General features: G+C 58.0%; 4 non-coding genes and 7 pseudogenes across 4 annotated transcripts; all 11 read right to left on the bottom strand.

Moving 5' to 3' along the window:
- Positions 1–1837: 1837 nt before the first annotated feature.
- On the bottom strand, positions 1838–1956 carry LOC146715868 (5S ribosomal RNA). Its single transcript, XR_014919608.1, has one exon. It is a non-coding gene; the product is annotated as a 5S ribosomal RNA (ribosomal RNA).
- Positions 1957–2932: 976 nt separating this feature from the next.
- On the bottom strand, positions 2933–3051 carry LOC146715867 (5S ribosomal RNA; annotated as a pseudogene).
- A 2105-nt stretch (positions 3052–5156) lies between these two features.
- Positions 5157–5275, bottom strand: LOC146715866 (5S ribosomal RNA). The gene has a single exon (XR_014919354.1). It is a non-coding gene; the product is annotated as a 5S ribosomal RNA (ribosomal RNA).
- Positions 5276–7669: 2394 nt separating this feature from the next.
- Positions 7670–7788, bottom strand: LOC146715865 (5S ribosomal RNA). The gene has a single exon (XR_014919607.1). It is a non-coding gene; the product is annotated as a 5S ribosomal RNA (ribosomal RNA).
- A 1846-nt stretch (positions 7789–9634) lies between these two features.
- Positions 9635–9753, bottom strand: LOC146715864 (5S ribosomal RNA; annotated as a pseudogene).
- A 2078-nt stretch (positions 9754–11831) lies between these two features.
- LOC146715863 (5S ribosomal RNA) lies at positions 11832–11950 on the bottom strand (annotated as a pseudogene).
- A 1055-nt stretch (positions 11951–13005) lies between these two features.
- Positions 13006–13124, bottom strand: LOC146715862 (5S ribosomal RNA; annotated as a pseudogene).
- Positions 13125–15202: 2078 nt separating this feature from the next.
- LOC146715861 (5S ribosomal RNA) lies at positions 15203–15321 on the bottom strand (annotated as a pseudogene).
- Positions 15322–16336: 1015 nt separating this feature from the next.
- On the bottom strand, positions 16337–16455 carry LOC146715860 (5S ribosomal RNA; annotated as a pseudogene).
- Positions 16456–18533: 2078 nt separating this feature from the next.
- LOC146715859 (5S ribosomal RNA) lies at positions 18534–18652 on the bottom strand (annotated as a pseudogene).
- Positions 18653–19626: 974 nt separating this feature from the next.
- LOC146715858 (5S ribosomal RNA) lies at positions 19627–19745 on the bottom strand. The gene has a single exon (XR_014919606.1). It is a non-coding gene; the product is annotated as a 5S ribosomal RNA (ribosomal RNA).
- Positions 19746–20279: the final 534 nt, after the last annotated feature.

The following is a 20279-nucleotide window of genomic DNA, read 5'->3' as shown; positions in this document are numbered from 1 at the left end:
GTAAGTGGCCTCAATAGCAAATAAGGCCCTGGTGTGGTGTAAGTGGCCTGAGCAAGAACCACAGGGCCTGGTTTGGTGAAGATGGCCTCGGCCAGAAGCGCAGGGCCTGGTGTGATGTGAGTGGCCTGAGCAAGAGCCACAGGCCCTGGTGTGGTGTAAGTGGCCTCAGCCAGCAGCCACAGGCCCTGGTGTGGTGTAATTGGCCTCAGCCAGAAGCCACAGGCACTGGTGTGGTGTAAGTGGCCTCAGCCAGCAGCAAAAGGGCCCTGGTGTGGTGTAGGTGGCCTCAGCCAGCAGCCACAGGCCCTGGTGTGGTGTAAGTGGCCTCAATAGCAACTAAGGCCCTGGTGTGGTGTAAGTGGCTTCAGCCAGCAGCCACAGGCCCTGGTGTGGTGTAAGTGGCCTCAGCCAGCAGCCACAGGCCCTGGTGTGGTGTAGGTGGCCTCAGCCAGCAGCCACAGGCCCTGGTGTGGTGTAAGTGGCCTCAATAGCAACTAAGGCCCTGGTGTGGTGTAAGTGGCTTCAGCCAGCAGCCACAGGCTCTGGTGTGGTGTAACTGGCCTCAGCCAGCAGCCACAGGCCCTGGTGTGGTGTAAGTGGCCACAGCCGGTCACTCAGGCCCTGGTGTGGTGTAAGTGGCCTCAGCCAGCAGCCACAGGCCCTGGTGTGGTGTAAGTGGCCTCAGCCAGTGCCACAGGCCCTGGTGTGGTGTAAGTGGCCTGAGCAAGAGCCACAGGCCCTGGTGTGGTGTAAGTGGCCTGAGCAAGAGCCACAGACCCTGGTGTGGTGTAATTGGCCTCAATAGCAACTAATGCCCTGGTGTGGTGTAGGTGGCCTCAGCCAGCAGCCACAGGCCCTGGTGTGGTGTAAGTGGCCTGAGCAAGAGCCACAGGCCCTGGTGTGGTGTAAGTGGCCTGAGCAAGAGCCACAGACCCTGGTGTGGTGTAAGTGGCCTCAATAGCAAATAAGGCCCTGGTGTGGTGTAAGTGGCCTGAGCAAGAACCACAGGGCCTGGTTTGGTGAAGATGGCCTCGGCCAGAAGCGCAGGGCCTGGTGTGATGTGAGTGGCCTGAGCAAGAGCCACAGGCCCTGGTGTGGTGTAAGTCGCCTCAGCCAGCAGCCACAGGCCCTGGTGTGGTGTAATTGGCCTCAGCCAGAAGCCACAGGCACTGGTGTGGTGTAAGTGGCCTCAGCCAGCAGCAAAAGGGCCCTGGTGTGGTGTAGGTGGCCTCAGCCAGCAGCCACAGGCCCTGGTGTGGTGTAAGTGGCCTCAATAGCAACTAAGGCCCTGGTGTGGTGTAAGTGGCTTCAGCCAGCAGCCACAGGCCCTGGTGTGGTGTAAGTCGCCTCAGCCAGCAGCCACAGGCCCTTGTGTGGTGTAAGTGGCCTCAGCCAGCAGCCACAGGCCCTGGTGTGGTGTAAGTGGCCTCAGCCAGTGCCACAGGCCCTGGTGTGGTGTAATTGGCCTCAATAGCAACTAAGGCCCTGGTGTGGTGTAAGTGGCCTGAGCAAGAGCCACATACCCTGGTGTGGTGTAATTGGCCTCAATAGCAACTAAGGCCCTGGTGTGGTGTAGGTGGCCTCAGCCAGCAGCCACAGGCCCTGGTGTGGTGTAAGTGGCCTCAGCCAGAGCAACAGGCCCTGATGTGGTGTAAGTGGCCCCAGCCGGTCACTCAGGCCCTGGTGTGGTGTAGGTGGCATCAGCTAGCAGCACAAGACAATGGAAAACAGCCAAAAGCAATGTCGTTAATGTGCCCTCATTAATGGGGAGCTGCTTCTGGTCTTTTAATACACCCCTTCTCTGGATCAAAAGCGGTTCAATGACATGAAAATGAAAGGCTTACAGCACCAGGTATTCCCAGGCAGTCTCCCATCCAAGTACTAACCAAGCCCAGCCCTGCTTAGCTTCCGAGATCAGACGAGGTCGGGCGTGCTCAGGGTGGTATGGCCGTAAGCTGCTGGCTCCAGCACAATGTCTCAATTTATGGATTCAAGTGATTAGGTGGCAAGTACCTGAAGTTACGAAGACAATCCTATAACCATACCTGCATGTTTGCATAATACCCTAACCCAAAGGCTCAGTTTGGCATTTATCCAACAGCACAGGCCCTGGATTGTTGAAGATGGCCTCAAGAACCAGCACAGGACCTGGTGTGTTTTACATGGCCACAGCAAGCAGCACAGGGCCTGGTTTGGTGAAGATGGCCTCAGCAAGCAGCCACAGGCCCTGGTTTGGTGTAAGTGGCCTCAGCCAGCAGCCACAGGCCCTGGTGTGGTGTAAGTGGCCTCAGCCAGCAGCCACAGGCCCTGGTGTGGTCTAAGTGGCCTCAGCCAGTGCCACAGGCCCTGGTGTGGTGTAAGTGGCCTGAGTAAGAGCCACAGGCCCTGGTGTGGTGTAAGTGGCCTCAGCCAGCAGCCACAGGCCCTGGTGTGGTGTAAGTGGCCTGAGCAAGTGCCACAGGCCCTGGTGTGGTGTAAGTGGCCTAAGCCAGAGCCACAGGCCCTGGTGTGGTGTAAGTGGCCTGAGCAAGAGCCACAGGGCCTGGTTTGGTGAAGATGGCCTCGGCCAGAAGCGCAGGGCCTGGCGTGATATGAGTGGCCTGAGCAAGAGCCACAGGCCCTGGTGTGGTGTGAGTGGCCTGAGCAAGAGCCACAGGCCCTGGTGTGGTGTAAGTGGCCTGAGCAAGAGCCACAGGCCCTGGTGTGGTGTAATTGGCCTCAATAGCAACTAAGGCCCTGGTTTGGTGTATGTGGCCTCAGCCAGCAAATAAGGCCGTGGTGTGGTGTAGGTGGCATCAGCTAGCAGCACAAGACATTGGAAAACAGCCAAAAGCAATGTCGTTAATGTGCCCTCATTAATGGGCAGCTGCTTTTGCTCTTTTAATACACCCCTTCTCTGGATCAAAAGCGGTTCAATGACATGAAAATGAAAGGCTTACAGCACCAGGTATTCCCAGGCAGTCTCCCATCCAAGTACTAACCAAGCCCAGCCCTGCTTAGCTTCCGAGATCAGTCGAGGTCGGGGGTGCTCAGGGTGGTATGGCCGTAAGCTGCTGGCCCCAGCACAATGTCTCAATTTATGGATTCAAGTGATTAGGTGGCAAGTACCTGAAGTTACGAAGACAATCCTATAACCATACCTGCATGTTTGCATAATACCCTAACCCAAAGGCTCAGTTTGGCATTTATCCAACAGCACAGGCCCTGGATTGTTGAAGATGGCCTCAGGAACCAGCACAGGGCCTGGTGTGTTGTACATGGCCACAGCAAGGAGCACAGGGCCTGGTTTGGTGAAGATGGCCTCGGCCAGAAGCGCAGGGCCTGGTGTGATGTGAGTGGCCTGAGCAAGAGCCACAGGCCTTGGTGTGGTGTAAGTGGCCTCAGCCAGCAGCCACAGGCACTGGTGTGGTGTAAGTCGCCTCAGCCAGAAGCCACAGGCACTGGTGTGGTGTAAGTGGCCTCAGCCAGCAGCCACAGGCCCTGGTGTGGTGTAGGTGGCCTCAGCCAGCAGCCACAGGCCCTGGTGTGGTGTAAGTGGCCTCAGCCAGCAGCCACAGGCCCTGGTGTGGTGTAAGTGGCCTCAGCCAGCAGCCACAGGCCCTGGTGTGGTGTAAGTGGCCTCAGCCAGTGCCACAGGCCCTGGTGTGGTGTAAGTGGCCTGAGCAAGAGCCACAGACCCTGGTGTGGTGTAATTGGCCTCAGCCAGCAGCCACAGGCCCTGGTGTGGTGTAAGTCGCCTCAGACAGAAGCCACAGGCCCTGGTGTGGTGTAGGTGGCCTCAGCCACCAGCCACAGGCCCTGGTGTGGTGTAAGTGGCCTCAGCCAGCAGCCACAGGCCCTGGTGTGGTGTAAGTGGCCTCAGCCAGCAGCCACAGGCCATGGTGTGGTGTAAGTGGCCTCAGCCAGTGCCACAGGCCCTGGTGTGGTGTAAGTGGCCTGAGCAAGAGCCACAGGCCCTGGTGTGGTGTAAGTGGCCTGAGCAAGAGCCACAGACCCTGGTGTGGTGTAATTGGCCTGAATAGCAAATAAGGCCCTGGTGTGGTGTAAGTGGAATCAGCCAGCAGCCACAGGCCCTGGTGTGGTTTAAGTGGCCTGAGCCAGAGCCACAGGCCCTGGTGTGGTGTAACTGGCCTGAATAGCAAATAAGGCCCTGGTGTGGTGTAAGTGGCCTCAGCCAGAGCCACAGGCCCTGGTGTGGTGTAAGTGGCCTCAATAGCAACTAAGGCCCTGGTGTGGTGTAAGTGGCCTCAGCCAACAGCCACAGGCCCTGGTATGGTGTAAGTGGCCTCAGCCAGCAGCCACAGGCCCTGGTGTGGTGTAAGTGGCCAGAAGCGCAGGGCCTGGTGTGATGTGAGTGGCCTGAGCAAGAGCCACAGACCCTGGTGTGGTGTAATTGGCCTCAATAGCAACTAAGGCCCTGGTGTGGTGTATGTGGCCTCAGCCAGCAGCCACAGGCCCTGGTGTGGTGTAACTGGCCTCAGCCAGCAGCCACAGGCCCTGGTGTGGTGTAAGTGGCCTCAGCCAGAGCCACAGGCCCTGATGTGGTGTAAGTCGCCTCAGCTAGCAGCACAGGGCCTGGTTTGGTGAAGATGGCCTCGGCCAGAAGCGCAGGGCCTGGTGTGATGTGAGTGGCCTGAGCAAGAGCCACAGGCCCTGGTGTGTTGTAAGTGGCCTCAGCCAGCAGCCACAGGCCCTGGTGTGGTGTAGGTGGCCTCAGCCAGCAGCCACAGGCCCTGGTGTGGTGTAAGTGGCCTCAGCCAGTGCCACAGGCCCTGGTGTGGTGTAATTGGCCTCAATAGCAACTAAGGCCCTGGTGTGGTGTAAGTGGCCTGAGCAAGAGCCACATACCCTGGTGTGGTGTAATTGGCCTCAATAGCAACTAAGGCCCTGGTGTGGTGTAGGTGGCCTCAGCCAGCAGCCACAGGCCCTGGTGTGGTGTAAGTGGCCTCAGCCAGAGCAACAGGCCCTGATGTGGTGTAAGTGGCCCAAGCCGGTCACTCAGGCCCTGGTGTGGTGTAGGTGGCATCAGCTAGCAGCACAAGACATTGGAAAACAGCCAAAAGCAATGTCGTTAATGTGCCCTCATTAATGGGGAGCTGCTTCTGGTCTTTTAATACACCCCTTCTCTGGATCAAAAGCTGTTCAATGACATGAAAGGCTTACAGCACCAGGTATTCCCAGGAAGTCTCCCATCCAAGTACTAAACAAGCCCAGCCCTGCTTAGCTTCCGAGATCAGACGAGGTCGGGCGTGCTCAGGGTGGTATGGCCGTAAGCTGCTGGCCCCAGCACAATGTCTCAATTTATGGATTCAAGTGATTAGGTGGCAAGTACCTGAAGTTACGAAGACAATCCTATAACCATACCTGCATGTTTGCATAATACCCTAACCAAAAGGCTCAGTTTGGCATTTATCCAACAGCACAGGCCCTGGATTGTTGAAGATGGCCTCAAGAACCAGCACAGGACCTGGTGTGTTTTACATGGCCACAGCAAGCAGCACAGGGCCTGGTTTGGTGAAGATGGCCTCAGCAAGCAGCCACAGGCCCTGGTTTGGTGTAAGTGGCCTCAGCTAGCAGCCACAGGCCCTGGTGTGGTGTGAGTGGCCTCAGCCAGCAGCCACAGGCCCTGGTGTGGTCTAAGTGGCCTCAGCCAGTGCCACAGGCCCTGGTGTGGTGTAAGTGGCCTGAGCAAGAGCCACAGGCCCTGGTGTGGTGTAGGTGGCCTCAGCCAGCAGCCACAGGCCCTGGTGTGGTGTAAGTGGCCTGAGCAAGTGCCACAGGCCCTGGTGTGGTGTAAGTGGCCTAAGCAAGAGCCACAGGCCCTGGTGTGGTGTAAGTGGCCTCAATAGCAAATAAGGCCCTGGTGTGGTGTAAGTGGCCTGAGCAAGAACCACAGGGCCTGGTTTGGTGAAGATGGCCTCGGCCAGAAGCGCAGGGCCTGGTGTGATGTGAGTGGCCTGAGCAAGAGCCACAGGCCCTGGTGTGGTGTAAGTGGCCTCAGCCAGCAGCCACAGGCCCTGGTGTGGTGTAATTGGCCTCAGCCAGAAGCCACAGGCACTGGTGTGGTGTAAGTGGCCTCAGCCAGCAGCAAAAGGGCCCTGGTGTGGTGTAGGTGGCCTCAGCCAGCAGCCACAGGCCCTGGTGTGGTGTAAGTGGCCTCAATAGCAACTAAGGCCCTGGTGTGGTGTAAGTGGCTTCAGCCAGCAGCCACAGGCCCTGGTGTGGTGTAAGTGGCCTCAGCCAGCAGCCACAGGCCCTGGTGTGGTGTAGGTGGCCTCAGCCAGCAGCCACAGGCCCTGGTGTGGTGTAAGTGGCCTCAATAGCAACTAAGGCCCTGGTGTGGTGTAAGTGGCTTCAGCCAGCAGCCACAGGCTCTGGTGTGGTGTAACTGGCCTCAGCCAGCAGCCACAGGCCCTGGTGTGGTGTAAGTGGCCACAGCCGGTCACTCAGGCCCTGGTGTGGTGTAAGTGGCCTCAGCCAGCAGCCACAGGCCCTGGTGTGGTGTAAGTGGCCTCAGCCAGTGCCACAGGCCCTGGTGTGGTGTAAGTGGCCTGAGCAAGAGCCACAGGCCCTGGTGTGGTGTAAGTGGCCTGAGCAAGAGCCACAGACCCTGGTGTGGTGTAATTGGCCTCAATAGCAACTAATGCCCTGGTGTGGTGTAGGTGGCCTCAGCCAGCAGCCACAGGCCCTGGTGTGGTGTAAGTGGCCTGAGCAAGAGCCACAGGCCCTGGTGTGGTGTAAGTGGCCTGAGCAAGAGCCACAGACCCTGGTGTGGTGTAAGTGGCCTCAATAGCAAATAAGGCCCTGGTGTGGTGTAAGTGGCCTGAGCAAGAACCACAGGGCCTGGTTTGGTGAAGATGGCCTCGGCCAGAAGCGCAGGGCCTGGTGTGATGTGAGTGGCCTGAGCAAGAGCCACAGGCCCTGGTGTGGTGTAAGTCGCCTCAGCCAGCAGCCACAGGCCCTGGTGTGGTGTAATTGGCCTCAGCCAGAAGCCACAGGCACTGGTGTGGTGTAAGTGGCCTCAGCCAGCAGCAAAAGGGCCCTGGTGTGGTGTAGGTGGCCTCAGCCAGCAGCCACAGGCCCTGGTGTGGTGTAAGTGGCCTCAATAGCAACTAAGGCCCTGGTGTGGTGTAAGTGGCTTCAGCCAGCAGCCACAGGCCCTGGTGTGGTGTAAGTCGCCTCAGCCAGCAGCCACAGGCCCTTGTGTGGTGTAAGTGGCCTCAGCCAGCAGCCACAGGCCCTGGTGTGGTGTAAGTGGCCTCAGCCAGTGCCACAGGCCCTGGTGTGGTGTAATTGGCCTCAATAGCAACTAAGGCCCTGGTGTGGTGTAAGTGGCCTGAGCAAGAGCCACATACCCTGGTGTGGTGTAATTGGCCTCAATAGCAACTAAGGCCCTGGTGTGGTGTAGGTGGCCTCAGCCAGCAGCCACAGGCCCTGGTGTGGTGTAAGTGGCCTCAGCCAGAGCAACAGGCCCTGATGTGGTGTAAGTGGCCCCAGCCGGTCACTCAGGCCCTGGTGTGGTGTAGGTGGCATCAGCTAGCAGCACAAGACAATGGAAAACAGCCAAAAGCAATGTCGTTAATGTGCCCTCATTAATGGGGAGCTGCTTCTGGTCTTTTAATACACCCCTTCTCTGGATCAAAAGCGGTTCAATGACATGAAAATGAAAGGCTTACAGCACCAGGTATTCCCAGGCAGTCTCCCATCCAAGTACTAACCAAGCCCAGCCCTGCTTAGCTTCCGAGATCAGACGAGGTCGGGCGTGCTCAGGGTGGTATGGCCGTAAGCTGCTGGCTCCAGCACAATGTCTCAATTTATGGATTCAAGTGATTAGGTGGCAAGTACCTGAAGTTACGAAGACAATCCTATAACCATACCTGCATGTTTGCATAATACCCTAACCCAAAGGCTCAGTTTGGCATTTATCCAACAGCACAGGCCCTGGATTGTTGAAGATGGCCTCAAGAACCAGCACAGGACCTGGTGTGTTTTACATGGCCACAGCAAGCAGCACAGGGCCTGGTTTGGTGAAGATGGCCTCAGCAAGCAGCCACAGGCCCTGGTTTGGTGTAAGTGGCCTCAGCCAGCAGCCACAGGCCCTGGTGTGGTGTAAGTGGCCTCAGCCAGCAGCCACAGGCCCTGGTGTGGTCTAAGTGGCCTCAGCCAGTGCCACAGGCCCTGGTGTGGTGTAAGTGGCCTGAGTAAGAGCCACAGGCCCTGGTGTGGTGTAAGTGGCCTCAGCCAGCAGCCACAGGCCCTGGTGTGGTGTAAGTGGCCTGAGCAAGTGCCACAGGCCCTGGTGTGGTGTAAGTGGCCTAAGCCAGAGCCACAGGCCCTGGTGTGGTGTAAGTGGCCTGAGCAAGAGCCACAGGGCCTGGTTTGGTGAAGATGGCCTCGGCCAGAAGCGCAGGGCCTGGTGTGATGTGAGTGGCCTGAGCAAGAGCCACAGGCCCTGGTGTGGTGTAAGTGGCCTGAGCAAGAGCCACAGGCCCTGGTGTGGTGTAAGTGGCCTGAGCAAGTGCCACAGGCCCTGGTGTGGTGTAAGTGGCCTAAGCCAGAGCCACAGGCCCTGGTGTGGTGTAAGTGGCCTGAGCAAGAGCCACAGGGCCTGGTTTGGTGAAGATGGCCTCGGCCAGAAGCGCAGGGCCTGGTGTGATGTGAGTGGCCTGAGCAAGAGCCACAGGCCCTGGTGTGGTGTAAGTGGCCTCAGCCAGCAGCCACAGGCCCTGGTGTGGTGTAAGTCGCCTCAGCCAGAAGCCACAGGCACTGGTGTGGTGTAAGTGGCCTCAGCCAGCAGCAAAAGGGCCCTGGTGTGGTGTAAGTCGCCTCAGCCAGCAGCCACAGGCCCTGGTGTGGTGTAGATGGCCTCAGCCAGCAGCCACAGGCCCTGGTGTGGTGTAAGTGGCCTCAGCCAGCAGCCACAGGCCCTGGTGTGGTCTAAGTGGCCTCAGCCAGAAGCACAGGGCCTGGTGTGATATGAGTGGCCTGAGCAAGAGCCACAGGCCCTGGTGTGGTGTAAGTGGCATGAGCAAGAGCCACAGGCCCTGGTGTGGTGTAAGTGGCCTGAGCAAGAGCCACAGGCCCTGGTGTGGTGTAGGTGGCCTCAGCCAGCAGCCACAGGCCCTGGTGTGGTGTAGGTGGCCTCAGCCAGCAGCCACAAGCCCTTGTGTGGTGTAAGTGGCCTCAGCCAGCAGCCACAGGCCCTGGTGTGGTGTAAGTGGCCTCAGCCAGTGCCACAGGCCCTGGTGTGGTGTAAGTGGCCTGAGCAAGAGCCACAGACCATGGTGTGGTGTAATTGGCCTCAATAGCAACTAAGGCCCTGGTGTGGTGTAAGTGGCCTCAGCCAGCAGCCACAGGCCCTGGTGTGGTGTAAGTGGCCTCAGCCAGAGGCCACAGGCCCTGGTGTGGTGTAAGTGGCCTCAGCCAGAGCCACAGGCCCTGATGTGGTGTAAGTGGCCCCAGCCGGTCACTCAGGCCCTGGTGTGGTGTAGGTGGCATCAGCTAGCAGCACAAGACATTGGAAAACAGCCAAAAGCAATGTCGTTAATGTGCCCTCATTAATGGGCAGCTGCTTTTGGTCTTTTAATACACCCCTTCTCTGGATCAAAAGCGGTTCAATGACATGAAAATGAAAGGCTTACAGCACCAGGTATTCCCAGGCAGGCTCCCATCCAAGTACTAACCAAGCCCAGCCCTGCTCAGCTTCCGAGATCAGACGAGGTCGGGCGTGCTCAGGGTGGTATGGCCGTAAGCTGCTGGCCCCAGCACAATGTCTCAATTTATGGATTCAGGTGATTAGGTGGCAAGTACCTGAAGTTACGAAGACAATCCTATAACCCTACCTTCATGTTTGCATAATACCCTAACCCAAAGGCTCAGTTTAGCATTTATCCAACAGCACAGGCCCTGGATTGTTGAAGATGGCCTCAGGAACCAGCACAGGGCCTGGTGTGTTGTACATGGCCACAGCTAGCAGCACAGGGCCTGGTTTGGTGAAGATGGCCTCGGCCAGAAGCGCAGGGCCTGGTGTGATGTGAGTGGCCTGAGCAAGAGCCACAGGCCCTGGTGTGGTGTACGTGGCCTCAGCCAGCAGCCACAGGCCTGGTGTGGTGTAAGTCGCCTCAGCCAGAAGCCACAGGCCCTGGTGTGGTGTAAGTGGCCTCAGCCAGCAGCCACAGGCCCTGGTGTGGTGTAAGTGGCCTGAGCAAGAGCCACAGGCCCTGGTGTGGTGTAAGTGGCCTCAGCCAGCAGCCACAGGCCCTGGTGTGGTGTAAGTGGCCTGAGCAAGTGCCACAGGCCCTGGTGTGGTGTAAGTGGCCTCAATAGCAAATAAGGCCCTGGTGTGGTGTAAGTGGCCTGAGCAAGAACCACAGGGCCTGGTTTGGTGAAGATGGCCTCGGCCAGAAGCGCAGGGCCTGGTGTGATGTGAGTGGCCTGAGCAAGAGCCACAGGCCCTGGTGTGGTGTAAGTGGCCTCAGCCAGCAGCCACAGGCCCTGGTGTGGTGTAAGTGGCCTCAGCCAGAAGCCACATGCACTGGTGTGGTGTAAGTGGCCTCAGCCAGCAGCAAAAGGGCCCTGGTGTGGTGTAGGTGGCCTCAGCCAGCAGCCACAGGCCCTGGTGTGGTGTAAGTGGCCTCAATAGCAACTAAGGCCCTGGTGTGGTGTAAGTGGCTTCAGCCAGCAGCCACAGGCCCTGGTGTGGTGTAAGTGGCCTCAGCCAGCAGCCACAGGCCCTGGTGTGGTGTAGGTGGCCTCAGCCAGCAGCCACAGGCCCTGGTGTGGTGTAAGTGGCCTCAATAGCAACTAAGGCCCTGGTGTGGTGTAAGTGGCTTCAGCCAGCAGCCACAGGCTCTGGTGTGGTGTAACTGGCCTCAGCCAGCAGCCACAGGCCCTGGTGTGGTGTAAGTGGCCTCAGCCAGAGCCACAGGCCCTGATGTGGTGTAAGTGGCCTCAGCCAGCAGCCACAGGCCCTGGTGTGGTGTAAGTGGCCTCAGCCAGTGCCACAGGCCCTGGTGTGGTGTAAGTGGCCTGAGCAAGAGCCACAGACCATGGTGTGGTGTAATTGGCCTCAATAGCAACTAAGGCCCTGGTGTGGTGTAAGTGGCCTCAGCCAGCAGCCACAGGCCCTGGTGTGGTGTAAGTGGCCTCAGCCAGCAGCCACAGGCCCTGGTGTGGTGTAAGTGGCCTCAGCCAGTGCCACAGGCCCTGGTGTGGTGTAATTGGCCTCAATAGCAACTAAGGCCCTGGTGTGGTGTAAGTGGCCTGAGCAAGAGCCACATACCCTGGTGTGGTGTAATTGGCCTCAATAGCAACTAAGGCCCTGGTGTGGTGTAGGTGGCCTCAGCCAGCAGCCACAGGCCCTGGTGTGGTGTAAGTGGCCTCAGCCAGAGCAACAGGCCCTGATGTGGTGTAAGTGGCCCCAGCCGGTCACTCAGGCCCTGGTGTGGTGTAGGTGGCATCAGCTAGCAGCCACAGGCCCTGGTGTGGTGTAAGTGGCCTCAGCCAGTGCCACAGGCCCTGGTGTGGTGTAAGTGGCCTGAGCAAGAGCCACAGACCCTGGTGTGGTGTAATTGGCCTCAATAGCAACTAAGGCCCTGGTGTGGTGTAGGTGGCCTCAGCCAGCAGCCACAGGCCCTGGTGTGGTGTAAGTGGCCTCAGCCAGCAGCCACAGGCCCTGGTGTGGTGTAAGTGGCATCAGCTAGCAGCACAAGACATTGGAAAACAGCCAAAAGCAATGTCGTTAATGTGCCCTCATTAATGGGGAGCTGCTTTTGGTCTTTTAATACACCCCTTCTCTGGATCAAAAGCGGTTCAATGACATGAAAATGAAAGGCTTACAGCACCAGGTATTCCCAGGCAGTCTCCCATCCAAGTACTAACCAAGCCCAGCCCTGCTTAGCTTCCGAGATCAGACGAGGTCAGGCGTGCTCACGGTGGTATGGCCGTAAGCTGCTGGCTCCAGCACAATGTCTCAATTTATGGATTCAAGTGATTAGGTGGCAAGTACCTGAAGTTACGAAGACAATGCTATAACCATACCTGCATGTTTGCATAATACCCTAACCCAAAGGCTCAGTTTGGCATTTATCCAACAGCACAGGCCCTGGATTGTTGAAGATGGCCTCAGGAACCAGCACAGGGCCTGGTGTGTTGTACATGGCCACAGCAAGGAGCACAGGGCCTGGTTTGGTGAAGATGGCCTCGGCCAGAAGCGCAGGGCCTGGTGTGGTGTAAGTCGCCTCAGCCAGAAGCCACAGGCACTGGTGTGGTGTAAGTGGCCTAAGCCAGAGCCACAGGCCCTGGTGTGGTGTAAGTGGCCTCAATAGCAAATAAGGCCCTGGTGTGATATGAGTGGCCTGAGCAAGAGCCACAGGCCCTGGTGTGGTGTAAGTGGCATGAGCAAGAGCCACAGGCCCTGGTGTGGTGTAAGTGGCCTGAGCAAGAGCCAGAGGCCCTGGTGTGGTGTAGGTGGCCTCAGCCAGCAGCCACAGGCCCTGGTGTGGTGTAGGTGGCCTCAGCCAGCAGCCACAAGCCCTTGTGTGGTGTAAGTGGCCTCAGCCAGCAGCCACAGGCCCTGGTGTGGTGTAAGTGGCCTCAGCCAGTGCCACAGGCCCTGGTGTGGTGTAAGTGGCCTGAGCAAGAGCCACAGACCATGGTGTGGTGTAATTGGCCTCAATAGCAACTAAGGCCCTGGTGTGGTGTAAGTGGCCTCAGCCAGCAGCCACAGGCCCTGGTGTGGTGTAAGTGGCCTCAGCCAGAGGCCACAGGCCCTGGTGTGGTGTAAGTGGCCTCAGCCAGAGCCACAGGCCCTGATGTGGTGTAAGTGGCCCCAGCCGGTCACTCAGGCCCTGGTGTGGTGTAGGTGGCATCAGCTAGCAGCACAAGACATTGGAAAACAGCCAAAAGCAATGTCGTTAATGTGCCCTCATTAATGGGCAGCTGCTTTTGGTCTTTTAATACACCCCTTCTCTGGATCAAAAGCGGTTCAATGACATGAAAATGAAAGGCTTACAGCACCAGGTATTCCCAGGCAGGCTCCCATCCAAGTACTAACCAAGCCCAGCCCTGCTCAGCTTCCGAGATCAGACGAGGTCGGGCGTGCTCAGGGTGGTATGGCCGTAAGCTGCTGGCCCCAGCACAATGTCTCAATTTATGGATTCAGGTGATTAGGTGGCAAGTACCTGAAGTTACGAAGACAATCCTATAACCCTACCTTCATGTTTGCATAATACCCTAACCCAAAGGCTCAGTTTAGCATTTATCCAACAGCACAGGCCCTGGATTGTTGAAGATGGCCTCAGGAACCAGCACAGGGCCTGGTGTGTTGTACATGGCCACAGCTAGCAGCACAGGGCCTGGTTTGGTGAAGATGGCCTCGGCCAGAAGCGCAGGGCCTGGTGTGATGTGAGTGGCCTGAGCAAGAGCCACAGGCCCTGGTGTGGTGTACGTGGCCTCAGCCAGCAGCCACAGGCCTGGTGTGGTGTAAGTCGCCTCAGCCAGAAGCCACAGGCCCTGGTGTGGTGTAAGTGGCCTCAGCCAGCAGCCACAGGCCCTGGTGTGGTGTAAGTGGCCTGAGCAAGAGCCACAGGCCCTGGTGTGGTGTAAGTGGCCTCAACCAGCAGCCACAGGCCCTGGTGTGGTGTAAGTGGCCTGAGCAAGTGCCACAGGCCCTGGTGTGGTGTAAGTGGCCTCAATAGCAAATAAGGCCCTGGTGTGGTGTAAGTGGCCTGAGCAAGAACCACAGGGCCTGGTTTGGTGAAGATGGCCTCGGCCAGAAGCGCAGGGCCTGGTGTGATGTGAGTGGCCTGAGCAAGAGCCACAGGCCCTGGTGTGGTGTAAGTGGCCTCAGCCAGCAGCCACAGGCCCTGGTGTGGTGTAAGTGGCCTCAGCCAGAAGCCACATGCACTGGTGTGGTGTAAGTGGCCTCAGCCAGCAGCAAAAGGGCCCTGGTGTGGTGTAGGTGGCCTCAGCCAGCAGCCACAGGCCCTGGTGTGGTGTAAGTGGCCTCAATAGCAACTAAGGCCCTGGTGTGGTGTAAGTGGCTTCAGCCAGCAGCCACAGGCCCTGGTGTGGTGTAAGTGGCCTCAGCCAGCAGCCACAGGCCCTGGTGTGGTGTAGGTGGCCTCAGCCAGCAGCCACAGGCCCTGGTGTGGTGTAAGTGGCCTCAATAGCAACTAAGGCCCTGGTGTGGTGTAAGTGGCTTCAGCCAGCAGCCACAGGCTCTGGTGTGGTGTAACTGGCCTCAGCCAGCAGCCACAGGCCCTGGTGTGGTGTAAGTGGCCTCAGCCAGAGCCACAGGCCCTGATGTGGTGTAAGTGGCCTCAGCCAGCAGCCACAGGCCCTGGTGTGGTGTAAGTGGCCTCAGCCAGTGCCACAGGCCCTGGTGTGGTGTAAGTGGCCTGAGCAAGAGCCACAGACCATGGTGTGGTGTAATTGGCCTCAATAGCAACTAAGGCCCTGGTGTGGTGTAAGTGGCCTCAGCCAGCAGCCACAGGCCCTGGTGTGGTGTAAGTGGCCTCAGCCAGCAGCCACAGGCCCTGGTGTGGTGTAAGTGGCCTCAGCCAGTGCCACAGGCCCTGGTGTGGTGTAATTGGCCTCAATAGCAACTAAGGCCCTGGTGTGGTGTAAGTGGCCTGAGCAAGAGCCACATACCCTGGTGTGGTGTAATTGGCCTCAATAGCAACTAAGGCCCTGGTGTGGTGTAGGTGGCCTCAGCCAGCAGCCACAGGCCCTGGTGTGGTGTAAGTGGCCTCAGCCAGAGCAACAGGCCCTGATGTGGTGTAAGTGGCCCCAGCCGGTCACTCAGGCCCTGGTGTGGTGTAGGTGGCATCAGCTAGCAGCCACAGGCCCTGGTGTGGTGTAAGTGGCCTCAGCCAGTGCCACAGGCCCTGGTGTGGTGTAAGTGGCCTGAGCAAGAGCCACAGACCCTGGTGTGGTGTAATTGGCCTCAATAGCAACTAAGGCCCTGGTGTGGTGTAGGTGGCCTCAGCCAGCAGCCACAGGCCCTGGTGTGGTGTAAGTGGCCTCAGCCAGCAGCCACAGGCCCTGGTGTGGTGTAAGTGGCATCAGCTAGCAGCACAAGACATTGGAAAACAGCCAAAAGCAATGTCGTTAATGTGCCCTCATTAATGGGGAGCTGCTTTTGGTCTTTTAATACACCCCTTCTCTGGATCAAAAGCGGTTCAATGACATGAAAATGAAAGGCTTACAGCACCAGGTATTCCCAGGCAGTCTCCCATCCAAGTACTAACCAAGCCCAGCCCTGCTTAGCTTCCGAGATCAGACGAGGTCAGGCGTGCTCACGGTGGTATGGCCGTAAGCTGCTGGCTCCAGCACAATGTCTCAATTTATGGATTCAAGTGATTAGGTGGCAAGTACCTGAAGTTACGAAGACAATGCTATAACCATACCTGCATGTTTGCATAATACCCTAACCCAAAGGCTCAGTTTGGCATTTATCCAACAGCACAGGCCCTGGATTGTTGAAGATGGCCTCAGGAACCAGCACAGGGCCTGGTGTGTTGTACATGGCCACAGCAAGGAGCACAGGGCCTGGTTTGGTGAAGATGGCCTCGGCCAGAAGCGCAGGGCCTGGTGTGGTGTAAGTGGCCTAAGCCAGAGCCACAGGCCCTGGTGTGGTGTAAGTGGCCTCAATAGCAAATAAGGCCCTGGTGTGATATGAGTGGCCTGAGCAAGAGCCACAGGCCCTGGTGTGGTGTAAGTGGCATGAGCAAGAGCCACAGGCCCTGGTGTGGTGTAAGTGGCCTGAGCAAGAGCCAGAGGCCCTGGTGTGGTGTAGGTGGCCTCAGCCAGCAGCCACAGGCCCTGGTGTGGTGTAGGTGGCCTCAGCCAGCAGCCACAAGCCCTTGTGTGGTGTAAGTGGCCTCAGCCAGCAGCCACAGGCCCTGGTGTGGTGTAAGTGGCCTCAGCCAGTGCCACAGGCCCTGGTGTGGTGTAAGTGGCCTGAGCAAGAGCCACAGACCATGGTGTGGTGTAATTGGCCTCAATAGCAACTAAGGCCCTGGTGTGGTGTAAGTGGCCTCAGCCAGCAGCCACAGGCCCTGGTGTGGTGTAAGTGGCCTCAGCCAGAGGCCACAGGCCCTGGTGTGGTGTAAGTGGCCTCAGCCAGAGCCACAGGCCCTGATGTGGTGTAAGTGGCCCCAGCCGGTCACTCAGGCCCTGGTGTGGTGTAGGTGGCATCAGCTAGCAGCACAAGACATTGGAAAACAGCCAAAAGCAATGTCGTTAATGTGCCCTCATTAATGGGCAGCTGCTTTTGGTCTTTTAATACACCCCTTCTCTGGATCAAAAGCGGTTCAATGACATGAAAATGAAAGGCTTACAGCACCAGGTATTCCCAGGCAGGCTCCCATCCAAGTACTAACCAAGCCCAGCCCTGCTCAGCTTCCGAGATCAGACGAGGTCGGGCGTGCTCAGGGTGGTATGGCCGTAAGCTGCTGGCCCCAGCACAATGTCTCAATTTATGGATTCAGGTGATTAGGTGGCAAGTACCTGAAGTTACGAAGACAATCCTATAACCCTACCTTCATGTTTGCATAATACCCTAACCCAAAGGCTCAGTTTAGCATTTATCCAACAGCACAGGCCCTGGATTGTTGAAGATGGCCTCAGGAACCAGCACAGGGCCTGGTGTGTTGTACATGGCCACAGCTAGCAGCACAGGGCCTGGTTTGGTGAAGATGGCCTCGGCCAGAAGCGCAGGGCCTGGTGTGATGTGAGTGGCCTGAGCAAGAGCCACAGGCCCTGGTGTGGTGTACGTGGCCTCAGCCAGCAGCCACAGGCCTGGTGTGGTGTAAGTCGCCTCAGCCAGAAGCCACAGGCCCTGGTGTGGTGTAAGTGGCCTCAGCCAGCAGCCACAGGCCCTGGTGTGGTGTAAGTGGCCTGAGCAAGAGCCACAGGCCCTGGTGTGGTGTAAGTGGCCTCAACCAGCAGCCACAGGCCCTGGTGTGGTGTAAGTGGCCTGAGCAAGTGCCACAGGCCCTGGTGTGGTGTAAGTGGCCTCAATAGCAAATAAGGCCCTGGTGTGGTGTAAGTGGCCTGAGCAAGAACCACAGGGCCTGGTTTGGTGAAGATGGCCTCGGCCAGAAGCGCAGGGCCTGGTGTGATGTGAGTGGCCTGAGCAAGAGCCACAGGCCCTGGTGTGGTGTAAGTGGCCTCAGCCAGCAGCCACAGGCCCTGGTGTGGTGTAAGTGGCCTCAGCCAGAAGCCACATGCACTGGTGTGGTGTAAGTGGCCTCAGCCAGCAGCAAAAGGGCCCTGGTGTGGTGTAGGTGGCCTCAGCCAGCAGCCACAGGCCCTGGTGTGGTGTAAGTGGCCTCAATAGCAACTAAGGCCCTGGTGTGGTGTAAGTGGCTTCAGCCAGCAGCCACAGGCCCTGGTGTGGTGTAAGTGGCCTCAGCCAGCAGCCACAGGCCCTGGTGTGGTGTAGGTGGCCTCAGCCAGCAGCCACAGGCCCTGGTGTGGTGTAAGTGGCCTCAATAGCAACTAAGGCCCTGGTGTGGTGTAAGTGGCTTCAGCCAGCAGCCACAGGCTCTGGTGTGGTGTAACTGGCCTCAGCCAGCAGCCACAGGCCCTGGTGTGGTGTAAGTGGCCTCAGCCAGAGCCACAGGCCCTGATGTGGTGTAAGTGGCCTCAGCCAGCAGCCACAGGCCCTGGTGTGGTGTAAGTGGCCTCAGCCAGTGCCACAGGCCCTGGTGTGGTGTAAGTGGCCTGAGCAAGAGCCACAGACCATGGTGTGGTGTAATTGGCCTCAATAGCAACTAAGGCCCTGGTGTGGTGTAAGTGGCCTCAGCCAGCAGCCACAGGCCCTGGTGTGGTGTAAGTGGCCTCAGCCAGCAGCCACAGGCCCTGGTGTGGTGTAAGTGGCCTCAGCCAGTGCCACAGGCCCTGGTGTGGTGTAATTGGCCTCAATAGCAACTAAGGCCCTGGTGTGGTGTAAGTGGCCTGAGCAAGAGCCACATACCCTGGTGTGGTGTAATTGGCCTCAATAGCAACTAAGGCCCTGGTGTGGTGTAGGTGGCCTCAGCCAGCAGCCACAGGCCCTGGTGTGGTGTAAGTGGCCTCAGCCAGAGCAACAGGCCCTGATGTGGTGTAAGTGGCCCCAGCCGGTCACTCAGGCCCTGGTGTGGTGTAGGTGGCATCAGCTAGCAGCCACAGGCCCTGGTGTGGTGTAAGTGGCCTCAGCCAGTGCCACAGGCCCTGGTGTGGTGTAAGTGGCCTGAGCAAGAGCCACAGACCCTGGTGTGGTGTAATTGGCCTCAATAGCAACTAAGGCCCTGGTGTGGTGTAGGTGGCCTCAGCCAGCAGCCACAGGCCCTGGTGTGGTGTAAGTGGCCTCAGCCAGCAGCCACAGGCCCTGGTGTGGTGTAAGTGGCATCAGCTAGCAGCACAAGACATTGGAAAACAGCCAAAAGCAATGTCGTTAATGTGCCCTCATTAATGGGGAGCTGCTTTTGGTCTTTTAATACACCCCTTCTCTGGATCAAAAGCGGTTCAATGACATGAAAATGAAAGGCTTACAGCACCAGGTATTCCCAGGCAGTCTCCCATCCAAGTACTAACCAAGCCCAGCCCTGCTTAGCTTCCGAGATCAGACGAGGTCAGGCGTGCTCACGGTGGTATGGCCGTAAGCTGCTGGCTCCAGCACAATGTCTCAATTTATGGATTCAAGTGATTAGGTGGCAAGTACCTGAAGTTACGAAGACAATGCTATAACCATACCTGCATGTTTGCATAATACCCTAACCCAAAGGCTCAGTTTGGCATTTATCCAACAGCACAGGCCCTGGATTGTTGAAGATGGCCTCAGGAACCAGCACAGGGCCTGGTGTGTTGTACATGGCCACAGCAAGGAGCACAGGGCCTGGTTTGGTGAAGATGGCCTCGGCCAGAAGCGCAGGGCCTGGTGTGGTGTAAGTCGCCTCAGCCAGAAGCCACAGGCACTGGTGTGGTGTAAGTGGCCTAAGCCAGAGCCACAGGCCCTGGTGTGGTGTAAGTGGCCTCAATAGCAAATAAGGCCCTGGTGTGGTGTAAGTGGCCTGAGCAAGAACCACAGGGCCTGGTTTGGTGAAGATGGCCTCGGCCAGAAGCACAGGGCCTGGTGTGATGTGAGTGGCCTGAGCAAGAGCCACAGGCCCTGGTGTGGTGTAAGTGGCCCCAGCCGGTCACTCAGGCCCTGGTGTGGTGTAGGTGGCCTCAATAGCAACTAAGGCCCTGGTGTGGTGTAAGTGGCTTCAGCCAGCAGCCACAGGCTCTGGTGTGGTGTAACTGGCCTCAATAGCAACTAAGGCCCTGGTGTGGTGTAAGTGGCTTCAGCCAGCAGCCACAGGCTCTGGTGTGGTGTAACTGGCCTCAGCCAGCAGCCACAGGCCCTGGTGTGGTGTAAGTGGCCTCAGCCAGAGCCACAGGCCCTGATGTGGTGTAAGTGGCCCCAGCCGGTCACTCAGGCCCTGGTGTGGTGTAGGTGGCATCAGCTAGCAGCACAAGACATTGGAAAACAGCCAAAAGCAGTGTCGTTAATGTGCCCTCATTAATGGGCAGCTGCTTTTGGTCTTTTAATACACCCCTTCTCTGGATCAAAAGCGGTTCAATGACATGAAAATGAAAGGCTTACAGCACCAGGTATTCCCAGGCAGTCTCCCATCCAAGTACTAACCAAGCCCAGCCCTGCTTAGCTTCCGAGATCAGACGAGGTCGGGCGTGCTCAGGGTGGTATGGCCGTAAGCTGCTGGCTCCAGCACAATGTCTCAATTTATGGATTCAAGTGATTAGGTGGCAAGTACCTGAAGTTACGAAGACAATGCTATAACCATACCTGCATGTTTGCATAATACCCTAACCCAAAGGCTCAGTTTGGCATTTATCCAACAGCACAGGCCCTGGATTGTTGAAGATGGCCTCAGGAACCAGCACAGGGCCTGGTGTGTTGTACATGGCCACAGCAAGGAGCACAGGGCCTGGTTTGGTGAAGATGGCCTCGGCCAGAAGCGCAGGGCCTGGTGTGATGTGAGTGGCCTGAGCAAGAGCCACAGGCCTTGGTGTGGTGTAAGTGGCCTCAGCCAGCAGCCACAGGCCCTGGTGTGGTGTAAGTCGCCTCAGCCAGAAGCCACAGGCACTGGTGTGGTGTAAGTGGCCTCAGCCAGCAGCAAAAGGGCCCTGGTGTGGTGTAAGTCGCCTCAGCCAGCAGCCACAGGCCCTGGTGTGGTGTAGGTGGCCTCAGCCAGCAGCCACAGGCCCTGGTGTGGTGTAAGTGGCCTCAG

Source organism: Copadichromis virginalis, linkage group LG3, assembly GCF_057382275.1.
Source record: "Copadichromis virginalis isolate Kocher_CV1m ecotype Utaka linkage group LG3, C_Virginalis_male_GT1.1, whole genome shotgun sequence".
Lineage (NCBI taxonomy): Eukaryota > Metazoa > Chordata > Actinopteri > Cichliformes > Cichlidae > Copadichromis > Copadichromis virginalis.
Note: the sequence above shows the minus strand (reverse complement) of the source record. Positions and strands in the feature narration are given on the sequence as shown.